Source organism: Anas acuta, chromosome 4 (genome assembly GCF_963932015.1).
Source record: "Anas acuta chromosome 4, bAnaAcu1.1, whole genome shotgun sequence".
In the NCBI taxonomy this organism is placed as follows: domain Eukaryota; kingdom Metazoa; phylum Chordata; class Aves; order Anseriformes; family Anatidae; genus Anas; species Anas acuta.
In genome coordinates, this window is record NC_088982.1 from 20006018 (window position 1) to 20021182 (window position 15165).

The window sequence follows — 15165 nt, forward strand, 5'->3', positions numbered from 1 at the left end:
GTGGCTTATTCATTTTATCAGCCTGCTAAAGTATATTTGCCCCCTCAGCTCCATACTGTGAGATTTTTATTACTGTCCTGTCTAACCTAATTTTTCTGTGTATGACAAATATTTGTCTTAGCTATAGTGTGTGAATATGTTTCGTAAATAAAACGTTATTAGCTAATATTCCACGTTAATGATTCCATGTATTGTTAAACATTCAATTCATTACATTAAGTTGAAAGAGTCACTTTCAAAAAATAAGTGCTTAAAAATGGCAAGAATAACGAGTCTGGCTTTAGGCTTAAACTAAGCTTTCTACAGGTTTTCTACAGGTCTCAGAGTTTAGGAATACTCACAACTTCACAACTAGGATGGCTTCCTTAAATTGCTGCGGTAAGTCTTGACCCTACTGTGTGGCCTGCCTCTCTCTGTTTCCTTCATGCATAAGCAAAAGTTCATCCAACAAATAATGCAGAAATATTTTCACTTTGGATCTTGGTGTTTTAAAGAAAAATAGCCTCAGTGCAAATTTTCTTCTTTCTATGAGTCTGTGGTTTCTATGAGTTCTGCTCTCTGTGCAGGAGTGCAAACCTCCAAAATAGGGGCAGAGTATAGAGCTGTATATAAAATTTTCTCTAACTGTTTATGAATCTGATCCTTCACATATACAATGACTAGTGTAACTCACAGATCAAATATTTTTCAAGGTCACTTACAATAGTCTTCACTGCAATTACTTTAAATTTGCTGCAGGGTTTTGGCTGGACTTTGTGTTCCAAGAAGAGTCTTTCATATTTTGTAAAGCAGACTTAAAATAAAGTTTATTAGAAACTAACCCAATTATATTTTTGTCAAAAATAATAGCCTCTCCATATTGCTTGTTTTTGTTTTCTAGTTAGACAAATATTTTAGTAGCTGTAGGCTATAATATCTGTCATTTATTGTGAGAAATAGGGTGGAGTAGAGTTCTTCCCATCACAGCTGATGACACCTAATTATATACCAGAAAATAGAACTCCCTGGGGAAGAAAAGAATTCAGATCATGCTCAAGTGCAATTGTTTAAGGCTATTTTGGATAGTGTGAGTATTTATGAGCTCCATTAATAATAAATGAACTAATGTTGTAGCTCTACAATTTCCAGACAACCTCATCTGACCGTTGAGAAGATGTTGTCTGTCTGGCAATAATGAAAATACATAAATATTAATATCTTCAGGAAAGAAAAAAATAAAAAGTCTTACCACTGGTTGAAAGTACATAAAACATGATGAAAAATATAAAAATTGTTGGGCATTGCAATTTGGGATAGCTAGCAATGTTTCTTCATTTACAGTTTAAAAGACACATTAGGTATTTTCTCTGTAACAAAAGCCATTACATTTTTACCCTTCAGCCAATTGCTTAACAAAGAGTATTAATTACTTGTAGAATCATAATGCTGGATAAATATGCAGTTGCACAGAAAATTTTAAGTCTTATCACACAAATTTTTGGAGTAGTTTTTGAGCCTAAAAGATAAATGAAGGCTACATAATTCCAAGTAGATAAAACAAACAAACAAAACAAAAAATTAAATGAGCCCCATGTAAGAGTACTTATCATACTTACCATGGAATTTTATGTTTATAGAAACACAGAAACCTGCACAAATGCCATAAAATGCTTTCTAAACCCCTTTTCACTGAAAATACTGATAATTACAAAGTTTTTAGCATTTTGTTTGAGGCTATTCTTTCCTTATTACATAATTAATTCCACAAACATTATATCATACTCAACAGGAAGATAACGTGTTCATACTTTCTGTTGTTTATGATAGTCATTATAATGCCTAGGAAGCCTGGTGGAAGCCTAGGAAGTCCTGGAGGAGAACAAAATACAAAAAACAGTATTGTCTTTAATTTCTTAAAATCTGAAGATATGATTTTACCCACCTTCATCAACATGGGTATCACACTCCACAATTAGGAAAATAAGAAGCACCCTGAACTGTGAGTCAGGAGAGTCATCTTCCTTCCACTTAGATTTACAGCAGAGAAAGAAATCCTACTTGCTGAAGGATTTCTACAGTATGTGATGTAGGTGTATCCTGGGAGCCCTGTGCAACAGGAGACAGGAACAGAAGGGGAGAAAAGACACAAAGTGTTAGAAAACTTGCACAATTCTGCAAGTCACATAGTCTTGTTTTCCTGGTGGTGGCAGCAGTACTGTGCAAGCTTTTTTTTTTTTTCTTTCATTTCCTAACAGCTAAACTGTTAATTATACAAAACAGGGACAGAACATTTTAATCTGTGAATTCAATCAGCATAACCAGGGACTGTAAAAGATTAAAAAATAGTAATAATGAGTGCAAGTTAATTGCTTTTATCTCTTGTCAATGAATTTAGTATTTTTTTTTTCAGTAGTATAAACAAGTATCTTTATCATCACACAATTTCACACAACTGCTCATATATCTATGTATCAGATCTAAGAATAAAGTGATGAAATAACCCTCTGGCATGAAAGAAATGACATAAAAGTATAAATATATGAGCAATTTTAACCCAAAATCCAAACTCTGAAACACAAAACAGTACCAAGGACACAGTTATAGTTCAAAGTCTACAGTAGCAGGTACAGAATAGATATGATTTCTTCCACAGCTTGATACAGTTTATATACCAAGTCACTTTGTGAACGATATCAAAAGATATGGCTCAGAGAAAGACAGTCTGTTGAAAATTCCTTTCTTCTTCTTTCAAAAAATTTTCATTGTCTATTTATCTGGTTAATTAACCTTTTTGTATACCACCTTTGAAACCCAGAACCTTCTGTTTCAGAGAAACAGGATAACGGAACACGAGAAATGTACAAGAGATAAGAAAGAATCCATTATTTTTCTGGTTCTTTTCCTATTGTTGAGGCCTATTGTGCAGGGGCTTTTTCAAAATCTAGGAAGTACAATACAGAGGAAATATGAGAAAACTTACCTTTGTCACAGTCCCGAGTCATTATTTAGTTGGTGTACTGGGTCTGGCTGGAATGTTAACTTTCCCGGCAGCAGCCCATACAGTACCGTACTCTGTACTTGTAGCTGGAACAGCAGTGTTATCACACCAGTGTTGTGTCCACTGCTGAGCAGCAGTGGCACAAAGTATTGGGCCTTTCTCTAACCCTCCTAGGGGGTGGGCAAAAAGTGAGGAGAGAAACATCACTAGGGCAGCTGACCTAAAACAACCAAGGGGATATTCCATACCATGTGACGTCACACTCAGCAATAAAAGGTGGAAACAGGAAGAAGAGGGGAGGGGTGGGCTCTTGTTTGGAAGACGTCGGTCCTCCTCTCAACACCGGCTGTGTGCGTTGAGGCCTTGCTTCAAGGACGTGGTCAATCATCGCTCATTTATGGGAAGTAGAGAGTAATTTCTTTCCTCTGCACTTCCATATAGCCTTCATTTATTTTGTTTGTTTGTTTTCCTCCCTTCTTTTTATTTTTTTCCTTTTCCCCTCCCTTTTCCCCTTTCCCTTTTTATTTCCCCTTAGTTAAATTGTTTAGTTCATGGTAGTCTTTATTTAATTATTATAATTATTTCCCTTTAATTAAATTATCCTTATCTCAACCCGTGAGTTGTTCTTTGCTTTACTTCTCCCCCTCCTCATTTAAAGGAGGGGGAGTGAGAGAGCGGTTGTGGGGTTTAGCTGCCCAGCACGGTAAAACCACCACAGTTGGTTATCCCCATGCTCACAGAGTTGGGTATTTGGTAACTCACATAGACTGTAAAAAAGGACACATGGGAGTAAATTACAAGATCCTACAGCAAGGAGGCTATTATTTATTTTCCAACACATGAAAAATGGTAGTCTCTGTTAGAATTATCTTAATAGCAAATAATCTGTACTAATTTTGTTTTGTGGTCTTCATTTAAACCTCTGCTGTATTATATGCACTGACATGCATATGAATTCTTATATGAATGCATACAAAGACTACTACAAAAATTTCTGTTTAGAACCCCACCACCTAAAAAAAATAAACTTAACAGTTTCTAATTATTCTTTAATTCCTTTGCCTTATTACTCTTATATAGCTGTTATACAGAACTGTGTGCTCCCCAAAACTCGAGACATCCTTCTTATTCTTAACAAGGCATTTGAGGCATTAGCAGGGTCAAAGATTCACCCTCATTCACTGAGCAATATTAAACACGAATAATTGGAGATACTTTTGCTATTTTTAAACAGCTAAGGGAATCTCTACACCAATAATTTATTTAAACCATTAGCAGTGAGATGGCAATATTTAATCCATGAATAATTTCTATTTTATGGATTTCTGTTTTACTTTTTTTGAATCAGAAGGGTAAACCCATCTAATACATAGTAATTTGCAGAAGGCAAAAAATACTTTTCTCCTTTGTTTTAATAATCATAGAATCATAGAAGATCCTGAGTTGGAAGGGACCCTTAAGGATCATCAAGTCCAATCTTGACACCACACAGGTCTACCCAAAAGTTCAGACCATGTGACCAAGTGCACAGTCCAATCTCTTCTTAAATTCAGACAGGCTCGGTAATAATGATAAAGCTTGAGACTCATTCCAGTACATACTAGAGATAGCATGGCATTTTTAAAAAAGATTTTCTAATAAGAAGAAAAAGAAAATTGCAAGATCTGTGGGTTTAACATTGGTATCAACAAAATCTACTAAATATACTACCTTTCTTTGAAAAAAAAATAAGATAAAAATGTTCAGAACATCTTTTGGGTGAAGTGTAGACATCCTTTTTCATTAAGAACTGAGTTTTATTCCACTGAACCGTATGATCCAGATCTTCTCATAACACCTCCACATTTCACTTTGGTCAAAGGAATTTCTCCCACTGGTGCTGGATGGTTTTCTCTTGGGGTAGGGTGCTATTCAACACACAAATGAATTAGAATCCACCCAAAGGTTCTACCAGATTTATTAATAAAAAATTAAATATTGTACAGGTTTGTTGTGGTTCCACTCGAGTGGGCAGCTGAGCCGCTCTCTCACTCCCCCTCCTCAAAGAGGAATGGGGAGAAAATATGTGAAAAGGGCTCAAAGGTTGAGATAAGGACGAGAAAATCATGCAGTAATTATTGTAACGGGCAAAACAGACTCGGCATAAGGAGATAGTAAGATTTATTGCTCATTACTAACAAGCTAGAGAAGTGAGAAACAAAGGAAAGAAACCAAAAGCACCTCCCCCCCCATCCATCCTCTTCCACCTCCTCCCCCCAAGCGGCGCAGGGGAATGGGGGAATGGGGGTTATGGTCAGTCTACAGCGCTTCTTCCCTGCCGCTCCTTCTCGGTCACTCTCATCCCCTGTGCTGTGGGGTCCCACCCACGGGATACAGTCCTTGATGAACTGATCCAGTGTGGGCTTCCCACAGGCAGCAGCTCTGCCAGAGCTGCTCCAGATATGGGTCCGTACCACGGGGTCCATCCCTCAGGAGAAAACTGCTCCAACCTGGCTCCCCCACGGGCAGCAGCTCCTGCCAGGTCACCTGCTCCTGCATGGGCTCCTCTCCACAGGCTACAGGTCTGACCTGGAATCTGCTCCGGCAGGGTTCTTCCACAGGCTGCAGCCTCCATCAGTGCAGGGCCACCTGCTCCACCGTGGTCTCCTCCACAGGCTGCAGCGTGGAACCCTGTTCCACTGTGGTACTCCACGGGCTGCAGGGGCCATCCTGCTTCACCATGGTCCTCACCACAGGCCACAGGGGACTTCTGCTCCGGCGCCTGGAGCACCTCTCCCCCTCCTTCTGCACTGACCTTGGCGCCTGCAAGGCTGTTCCTCACTCCTTTCACTCTCCCAGCTGCTGTGTGGCACAGCATTTTTTTCCCTGTCTTAAATATGCTCTCACAGAGGCACAAAACAACATCGCTTATTGGCTCAGCTCTGGAAAACAATGGGGCTGTTCCCAAACATGGGGCAGCTTCTAGACCCTTCTCACAGAAGCCACCCCTATGGCCCCCTGCTACCAAAACCTTGCCACGTAAACCCACTACATGGTTTTTAAGAGTTATATAAACCGTTGTATTTAGTTTTCTTTTTTTTTTTCTTTTATTCATCAACCAAAAAGTCCAGTTTTGTTTCAAACCACTAGCTGCTAAAAAATAATATATTCAAGTGTAAATATAGACAGCATAGCTGTCATCTAGATGTATAATATCTACACACAACACGAGACCAATAACTTAAATTACTGCTCTTAAACATACGATGTTTTTCTGAGTCATTTGAACTCTCCTATTTTCTAGATGTTTTTGTTTTTTTTTTTATCTCTGTAAACCATTTTTATTGTTGTTTAATCACTTATTGTTTAAAAGTATGAAAAAATAAAGTTAATTCGAAGCAACTGAAGCCCTGACTGAATATAAGGGAAAACTTTTTCACAGTTAGAGTAGCCAAGCATTGGACAAGGTTGACAAAACAGGCAGTGAAATCTCCAGCCTTTGAGTTTTGTAGATCCAAGTGGATACAGTATATATATATCAATAAAAATCATGAAAATCATGGTATATATATATATAATGAATATATATATATGTGTGTCTATATGTGTGTGTGTGTGCGTGAATATGATGACTCCAAGCAGGGGGAGAGGGATGCCATCCAAAGGGACCTTGACAGGCTTGAGAGGTGGGACAAGGAAACGTCATGAGGTTCAACAAGGCCAAGTGCTAGGTTCTGCATGTGGGCTGGGGCAATCCCAAACGCAAACACAGGCTGGTAAGAGAATGGATTGAGCCCTGGATTGAATGGATTCAGCCCTGATGAGAAGGACCTGTGGATGTTGGTTGATGAAAAGCTCAACATGAGTCAGCAACATGTGCTTGTAGCCCAGAAAGCCAACCATATCCTGGGTAATAATTATTATTATTATTATTTCCCTTTAATTAAATTATCCTTATCTCAACCCGTGAGTTGTTCTTTGCTTTACTTCTTCCCCTCCTCATCTAAGGAGAGAGAGTGAGAGAGCGGTTGTGGTGTTTGGCTGCCCAGCACAGGAAAACCACCACAAACGGGGACATACAGGAAACCTGGGGAGGGACTCTGTCAGAGAGTGTAGTGAAGAGTAAGGACTAATGCCTTTAAAATAGGGTAGATTTAGATGACATATTAGGAGGAAATTCTTCACTCATAGGGTGGTGAGGCACTGGAACATATTGCCTAGAGTAGTTGTGGATGCCTCATCCCTGGAAGTGTTCAAGGCCAGGCTGGATGGGGCTTTGTGCAAAATGGTCTAGTGGAAGGTGTCTGTGCCCATGACGGTGGGGTTGGAACTAGATAATTTTAAGGTCCCTTCCAATCCAAACTGTTCATTAATTTGATATATATTTTTAAAAGATGCTTTACCATAGGAGTTTTGTTTTTTGGCCTAGGGATAAATTGGGAATAGGTAATACAGAAGAATGCCAGACATTTCTGTTGCTGAATCTGTATGGTACATTACATATAAGATGGAAGGCTATCTGTGAAAAAACAGTTCCTCTGGCTTTTTACAATTTTCACTTATCTCCTGCTCTCCATGACCAATTATTTGTTAAAATTCAAGGTTTAGATTTTGTTTTATTCTCATTCTGCCTGTTTCAGTGCTAAATCCAAACTTTTATTTCCATTCTATTTTCCCTTTTATTCTCTTTGGTCTGAACTGAATTTCACTTGACCTGGACAGTTTATTTCTATTACAATCTAGTATGAGATTCTCTAGAAGCATACCAGCAACAATTTACAGTTGCTGGTTAACAAAAGCCTGGAGCTTTGGGAAAAAAAAATAAAAAATAAATAAATAAAAAAAGTCCTCCTTTACAATAGAATTGAGAATGTTCGATGTAAGCAAAGATGTTCTATATTAACTTTAATTTCTGAAAGGCCTCTAAAAGATTAGAATAGATTTTCATATAAAAGATTAAAGGAATATCTTTCAAACAAAGGCCACTCCCAATCAATTTCTAAATATCTGATCCAAAATATGATGATATTCTACATCTTAAAAAAAAAAAAAAAGGCTGGAGTTCATTTAACATTGGCAAACAATATATTCTTTTCTGCTTTCATTCTCAGAAATACATGAGCTGCTTTATGTGACATTAAAGTTAAAAAAGGAAAAGAAAAACACAAAGAAAATCAATCTGAAGCAATCATTTGAAATGGAAAATATATACCCAAGTAGATGAAATTTATTGATATTCTGAGCAACTGAAAGCAGAATCTAGTAATGAAAATGATCAGACTATCTTAAAAATAAGTGGCATTACCACCATCTTAGAAAATAACTGTTCAGATATGTTTGGGGAAATTAATGCTCAACAGAATTAAAGGGCAACACAGTTGTAGAAAGAACGCCAAATCAAGTAACTGTTCCCTCCACATTTAAATATGATCAAGTTAGAATTATGCAGTTTATATATTTTTTAGTACTGAAATTCTGGTGGTGTCCTACAGTCACCATCTCCAGAGCATTCTGTGCACACACAACAGGGACTTTTATTGCAGTGACCTTTACTCGTTGTCAGCTGTGGACCATGCTATGCTGAGCATAGCACGCCATAAGAACAGATTTACTGTCTAGGTCTAGTTCTGGTTAAAATTTAGTATGTATCAATTAAACATTGTGGGATTTGAGATGGTGGATAACAAAGTGCTGTCAGCTTCACTGCATGGAAGGAAAATTCAAGGGCATATGTACTGAGCTGACCACTTTTCTAGATCACAGTTTATAATCTCTAAGGGAGAATTCTCATTCAGCTCTCAATGAGTTCTGTGTGATCGGAGGCCAGATGTGCACAGGGGACTTAGGAGGAGCTTTAAAACAAAACAAAACAAATCAAATCAAAACAAAACAAAACAACAAAACAAAACATTTTTCTTATCGTCACCATGATTTTGGAAGTCAACTTAGCCTATATTCTGAATAAGAAGGGCTGATATGATGACATATCTACATTCAGTGCTGTTGGAGAACTTGTCCAAGTTGCATAAATGAACACAGTTTGTGCTGACATAACCAAGCCAGTACAATTTGGATTATGATTTCCATACACTTTGCATTCCCTCTTATTCTATACTGCACTGATTGATATCTTTGTACATTGACAGCAGAATAAGAGTTCTGTCTGGACACTAGGAAATATATCTTATTGACTTTTAATATGTAGATGCTTTCTAAGTAAATGTCTTACATCATCCATTTCTTAATATTCCTGTCCCATGGTAGCCTCCTTTAAAAGGAATGCTGGCTTCATCTTTTCTTCAGTATTTCCATCCCTCTAACCAGCTGTATCAGAACAAAATACTCTGCCTGACCACAATAGCTAGAAGGGAATTCTGCCATTTCACACTACGACTTAATAATAACTTTTACCTGTATCATCATGGGTGGTTTTCTGCACCTTCTCTAAATATTTCCTTAGAACTGTGTTCTTGCCTCGGCTGGTTTTTGAACCTTTGTAGTATGAATCTGAATCAAGCCTATCTGTCCAGCCTGCTGTATTTTCAGTTTCCCCATTGCTTCCTGAGACCTGGCAGATAGGTATATTTTCAACATGGTCATGCACATATATGACTGAAACAATTCTGTAAAGACAGAAGAAAATGTGTTGTTGTTGTTCTTTTTGTCATAAAGCTGTCTAGTATTTCTTTACTCTTTGTTAAAAAAAAAAAAAAAAGCTTTAAGAAATGGTACACGTTATATTCTGCAAGTACTGCAATGAAATGTAGACTCACAGAGAGCTATAATACTTTTAAAATTAGAACCATAGAATCATCTAGGTCAGAAAAAAATACTACCATTTCAGTTCAGCATAGTAGAATTAGACCTAAATAAATTCTACCTGTCTCCTAATAACTGCTTCAGCTGCATCTTAAAATGGCCTGATTAGATAAGCAGTTCAGTCTATCTATCTGAAAATAAATATTTTTTTTCTTGTATATCTCTTTTGAGCTTTCAGCTACTGTTGAATATGCATAAAATCCTGATACTTTTCTCCAGTCTACAGTCCCTTTAGAATGCAAATACCTCCCAAAATAATTCTGCCATGCTGAATTTTATGGGACATTCCACTGAGCCCCACCCTGTAAAAGAGTTTAGTTTCATATATTTGATGTAGATATGAAAAAATACATTGCAAAAAACAGTTCCAATTTTGAGTGCTATTAACTTCCATGACTATATAGAAGGTGTCTGAAAGAAATTTATTACATTCTTTGTCATTCTTTGTCATTTTTTGCACTCAGTACTAACCTAACTAGAATAATGATAGAGTAGTCAGAGAAAATAATGACACTGAAAGGGACCTTTGGAAATCATCTGGTTAAATCCCAAATATAACTCAGGTTGCTTAGGACCTTTAGCATTCAAAAATAAAATATCTCCAACTGATACTTCAAAATCTCATGTGAAAATCTGCTCGTGTGTTTGGCCACCTTCACTGGGATTTATTTATTTATTTATTTTTCTTATGCCCAATGAAAACTTCCATTGCTGCAGCTACTGCCAGTTATCCTGTGCATGTCACTGTGCAGCTCCACATGTAGCACCATCATCTTTGTAACCCTTGAATATTTCAACTAAATCTTTCCTAATCTGTCTCCAAACTAAATAACCTATATCTCTGTCTTTTGTTGTGCAGTGTGTGCTACAGCCCTCAGCACTCTTAGTTCTTCTTCACTGGACTTGTTCCAGTTTCTTTATGTGTCTCTATTGTTGATGGGCTGATAGCCATATACAATTGTATACAATACAGATGTGGCTCAATAAATACTAAATACCATCAATAACCATCTCCATCAACAGCAAAGCTACACTCTTGCTATTGCAACCCAGTATGTAGTTAGCCTTCTTCACTTATTCATTTTTGCATTTTTTTGCTTCATTGATGCATTTTTTTTCATTTAATCGCTGATACATTTCATCAAAAGCTGATTACTTCATCCAGAAAGAGACCCATATTCCTTAGTTTTATTTAGCCAATTGTCTGCCAGCTTGTGAAATTGTATTGAATTCTTAAGACAGGTTCTAATTTTATCACTGTTTGCTGAAGCAGTTCTTCTGTTGTCCTCCTCCGTAGCAAAAGGCCATTTGTTGTGTTCAAGCTGAGAGAAGAGTGCTGGGTTCAGCCATTGCGGTATGTGCCTTACCCACTCATTTTCTTGTACATTCATCTAGAATCTGTTGTTTGAAGAGGCTGTCTCTGAAGCTCAAGCTGTTACCTTGCTTTCTTTTGCCCTTCAGGCCAGACCTCCTGAGAATCCACTAGTAAAAGCCTCTCACAAGGTCCAAAGAGTTTATTTAGGTATCACTTTAGGATTTTAAAGTTTAGTATATCATGATCACTGCAGTCATGAACCATCACACCACTGGACAGCTTTTTTGAATTTGTAAACAGCACATCCAGTACAGCATGTAGTCCAGTATGCCCATCAAAACCTTTGTCAAAAATTGCTCCCAACACACCTGAAAGATTTTTGTGCTGACCCACCAAATCTCTGCAATCCTAGAGATGTCATATCTCCACACATGTCCATGGGTTTCCTGTCCTTTGTCTTTGTTCCTCTTGGTGCACAGGTTTGTGTAGAGTTGAGGCAGCAGCAAACTTCCTGCTCCACAGCCCCAGCCAGGCAGCAAAAGAACCAGAATACGTTCCTGGGGATGGGCTGAGGGCAGGCTGAGATGTCAGCCTGGTGGTGGTCAGTATCAGGTCTAGTGAGGGGAGCAAGGGTCAGACACAGCTCTGGATGTTTGGACAGGTTCATGGGGACATGTTGTACTGGGCTTGGCTGAGATGGAGTTAACCTCCTCTGCAGTGGCTTATAGTGTGCTGTTCTCTGCACTTGTAGAATCTTTTGCACTCCACACCAGCGTTTTGTCTATTGCTGAGCAGTGCTGGGACAGCACCAACAATCCCTGTAACCCCCACAAAGCCAGCAGGCTGGGGATAGACAAGAAGTGGGGAGGGGACACCACCAGGGTAGCTGACCTAAGGAATATGCCATTCCATATGATGACACACTCGTGATGACACACTAAACGTGATGACACATTTTTTGGTTCTGCTTTCTACTCACAAGAGGGAAGACAATCCCTAAAAGACTTCTCTAACTCTGATTTTATAAAGACTTTTAGCTCTATTCCCACTGTAGCAGACAATTGAAAACTCTTAAGGCATTATATATATATATTTAAATTCATCCATTACATTATATCAACTCACATCCACAAGGATAAAAAGATCTGGCAAACCATAAAAAAATAATACACTGTATCAGGTCTGTTTAAAAATAGTAATAATAATAATAATAATGCATAATGAATGCAAAAATACTGAAAGTTCTTAATATATTTTATTTGATTATTATGAATTTCAATAGAGAAAATTCAGTTTACAATAAGCAAGCTCAAAACAGAAATAGAGGGTCTTGAGATTCAGACTCACTTCTGAATGTTTGTCAAAATAGTAGATCTGTTTCATTAATTTAGTTCTCTTTTATCTTGGTTGCCAACATAATATATTAAAATATTTATGCTTAATATATTTTAGGACTTCTGCTAATATGCTGTCGAAACATAGCCTGTTATGATACTGTCTCATTTCCATGATTTTTTTTCTTTAAGTTTTCAATTATTTGCAAAACACACAAAAGGAATGGTCAGTTGAGATATTCATAATGGTAATAACAATAATTTAATTTACAGAGGAAACCATGCCAGGCAGTAGATATTGCAGTCTTTTTATTATTATTATTATTTTTTTTTCTGAATAATTAGAATGAAACCTGAAATATCACATCATTAATCTGTTTCTCATAAAATTAAAAATAGTGGAAAACCTCCATTGTTGGTAATGATTGGAACATTATAACCTGTTGTTCCTTCTAAACACTTTAATATCTTCCATTTAAAATTAACTCAATTAGCTAATTCATTTTAATTTTATAACTAAAATACATAATTACTTGTCACAGAGGACTAAATATTCACATTTATTCTCAGGTTATCAAGTCTTCTACTTCTTAACATTAAGATAGTATTGCTAAGACATGTACAAACCATAGAATCACTAAGGCTGGAAAAGGATGTCTGGTCCAACCATCCCCTTACCACCAATATCACCCACTAAACATATCCCTAAGCACCACATCCAACCTTTCCTTAAACACCCCCAGGGATGGTGAATCCAATACTTCCCTGGGCAACCCATTCCAATGCCTAACCACTCTTTCTGAGAAGAAATTTATCCTAATTTCCAACCTGAAACCAAAATGAAATAAAACTATAGAAACAAAATTTCTTCAAGATTTTAGTTTAAACCCAACATTAGAAGACTTACTTTTTTTTTTTCTTGTTGTAATTCATAGAAGTTCTCATTTAGACAAAGTATTAAGCCCTCAAAATATCATCTGTTTCAGAGCAGTGAAAAGTTCAGGATCAGTTCGTAAGAGTGCCAACAAAGACAGGGTGGAGCAAAGGCAGCTTACTTCAGCCAACAGTCTGGCTTCTGAGGGTAAAAAAAGTTAAAGAAGTGACTACAGTGTTATCACAGAATTTTTTGTAAAAAAAAAAAAAAAAAAAGAATTGATAAAAATTGACAAACAAACAAAACAAGCAAACCTCTTTTACCCTTTACTTGGTTTAAGTCCATAAAATGAGTTTGATGTTGGTGTTATAATGGTATAAATGAGTCTGATGATAGGAACAAAGCAGATAAGAATCAAGAACATTTCACTTCCCCAGTGAGCACAGAAAGAAGCATCTTCCTGGTCACCAGTTATCACAGTTAGTATATCCTTCACATGTTCTGAGAAAATATGGCCATTGAGTTGCAAAGTCTGAATGATGCCCCAGGAGTTATTGCTTTGGGGGAGAATTACCAGTATATAATAGAAGTTTGAATTCAAGGGAGGCAGTGGGGAATAGTGTGTGTTAATCTCTAGACATCTGTAGGTCCTTAGAAGTTAGCTAGAAGGTCAAGTAAGGATGACTAGAAGGGGTTGCTTATCTTCTTTGGTTGATGTGGTCTCTATAACTTTCAGCTTGTAGTTAAATAAGATGTTCAACTATTTTTGCGTCATTAGATAGGTGATACAGCTAGCATATTTTTAATCTCAATTTAGCTGTTATGTCACAATCTTATCTTTAAATTTTTCAAGGAAATGTGTCAAACTGTTAAAGGAAATATTGCTATCCTCTAGCTTTTAAATCAAGGTACACTTCTTTCTGCATACTTGCAATATTTAAAGTAAAGAAAATCCATTTAAATAGTCTATTAAAACTGTCATACAGAAACTCTCTGCTTTCACAGAAGAATCACAGAATGGCAGAAGTGGAAAGTTGTGTCTTCTGACACAACCCCCTGATAAAGCAGGGAGTTCTAGAGCAGGTTGAGCATGTCAGATTATGAATATCTCCATGGACACTTCTCTGGGCACCCTGTTCTAGTGCTCAGCCACCCTCACAGAACTTCTTTTAATTTACTCTTATTAAAAGTATTTAAATATTTACTCCATAATATACTCCATAAACTTGTACTATATATATATATTACAGCCTATGTGGTTTAAAGACTTTTTTTTTTCCTTTTCTAAATTAACAAGAGGAAAATTCCCTAGTTCTGCTTGCAGCGCAGCATTATTTTCACACTGTTAAACTGCAGGCAACGTACTATCAAAACTTCAAGGGGAAGTCAGTGTGCCAGGTCTTTCTTCTCAGTGTAATATCCCTGACAGTAAAACGAATATCGATGACAGCATTAAAAGTCCCCTGGCAGGGCTTTGCTAAATCTGAAAAAAAAAAAAAAAATAATAATAATCTAGCCACTCAGTACAAGCTTGCATGCATCTTTAAAGTCAATACAAGAAAAAAGTCTCCTTACATGCAAATTGACACAAGAAATAACTGAAAGATCTGCACTTTTCCTTTTTTTAACTCCTCGTGGAATGGCTAATGATAAAAAAGAAGCTAACCATAAATAAAATGCAGATTTTCAGATCAGGTAAAGCAGAAGGTAATATCCTAATTTTTAGATTTTTAGCAGGTGTTTTTTTTTTTTTTTTTTTTTTTTTTTAGAATTTAAGGGATACTAAATAGAATGACACTAAGAAAGTGGCAGGTATTGTTCTAATAACTCCCTTAACAGCTTTCTGATGAGCATGTTGAGAAACATT

At 36.9% G+C, this 15165-nt stretch overlaps 1 long non-coding RNA gene across 2 annotated transcripts in view; it reads right to left on the reverse strand.

Moving 5' to 3' along the window:
* LOC137855212 (uncharacterized) overlaps window positions 1-15165 on the reverse strand; it is a 39786-nt gene that overhangs the window by 12415 nt on the left and 12206 nt on the right. The window contains exons 1-2 of one of the 2 annotated variants that reach the window (XR_011095601.1): window positions 2960-3436; window positions 1922-2085 (exon numbers count right to left, since the gene is read on the reverse strand). This is a non-coding gene — a long non-coding RNA (uncharacterized lncRNA). Of the gene's footprint in view, window positions 1-1921; window positions 2086-2959; window positions 3437-15165 lie in introns of those variants that run through there. The other variant, XR_011095600.1, reaches the window with a different exon arrangement.